This window comes from Adiantum capillus-veneris, chromosome 15, assembly GCF_014529385.1.
Source record: "Adiantum capillus-veneris isolate H3 chromosome 15, ASM1452938v2, whole genome shotgun sequence".
Lineage (NCBI taxonomy): Eukaryota > Viridiplantae > Streptophyta > Polypodiopsida > Polypodiales > Pteridaceae > Adiantum > Adiantum capillus-veneris.
Window position 1 is genome coordinate 128,080,525 of NC_140945.1, and position 1,014 is coordinate 128,081,538.

Below are 1,014 nucleotides of genomic sequence, written 5' to 3' on the forward strand. Positions count from 1 at the left end.
GTTCTCATCAATCTCCAGGATCTTCTTCTGGAAAACATATTTGGCAAAAAAAAATGCTACTATAGAACCACGAAGACATATTAGAAACATAAAAGTGATGCCATATATATGTAGAGCTCAAAGAGAGATTTCATAATGAGAGCCTATCCTTCTTCCTAGTCCAAATTGTTATTGAGAGAGAGGTTGTTATGATGCCATAAGCATGCCCATCCTTCTTCCTAATCTCAACTGTCTCAGGCTCTCCTAGTGGACGTAGAGTGCTCCATAAATCCTTCATCACGAGATGGCATTTTGCCTTGGATTGCCAAGCATGAAATCCATTACCACAAAACTTGGCGGTGCTATCCCTCGTCGTGGTGCAGGATGGGAGCGATCAAGCACCGCTCCTTTTAGGCAGCTTTTCGAGTATGTTGCATGTTTGTTGGGGCTTTAGTTGTAGATTAAAATCCCTTTAAATTAAGAGGCATCGAGGAAGAAGGTATATAAGGCGGTGCTGAAAATCAAACCCACAGGGGAAGGCGCAAGGGGGAGGAGGTATAAAAGACAGAGAGGGCACTCAGGGAAGCTCATACCTTTCTCGGCCTTTTGGCTAAGATCAAGTGTAGTATCTGTTCTTATCAGTTTAATATCTGATACGTGGTCCATCGGGCCACATGATATTAACCTAATTTTTCTCACGGGGGCAGTCACCTTCCGGCAGCTGCGCGCGTCGCCTCTGTATTGCACTGCCTCAGAGGCCTGGCGCACCCCCCTCCCAATCTCCACCATAACAAAAAGTCTGTGCAGGGACGACGGCGAATTGGATTGCTGTGATGCCGACTTCTTTTCACGCTCTCGCTCTGGTCTCAGCGCCCTCAAGCTTTTGGCTTGGTTCATGACTCCCGTCTTGGCGGCTCAGAGCATTGGATGGGAATCGATTCTTGATCCGGGATTTCTCTGCAGGATGCCAATTGCTATAGCTTCAATTGGGTCTTCTTTCTTTCTTGCTTTGAGTTAGAACTTAGCGTTCGCCTT

The 1,014-nt window shown here is 46.4% G+C and overlaps 1 pseudogene; it reads left to right on the top strand.

Annotated features, from left to right (window-relative positions):
• Nucleotides 1-568: 568 nt before the first annotated feature.
• On the top strand, nt 569-752 carry LOC147441472 (U2 spliceosomal RNA; annotated as a pseudogene).
• The last annotated feature ends 262 nt before the right edge of the window (nt 753-1,014 follow it).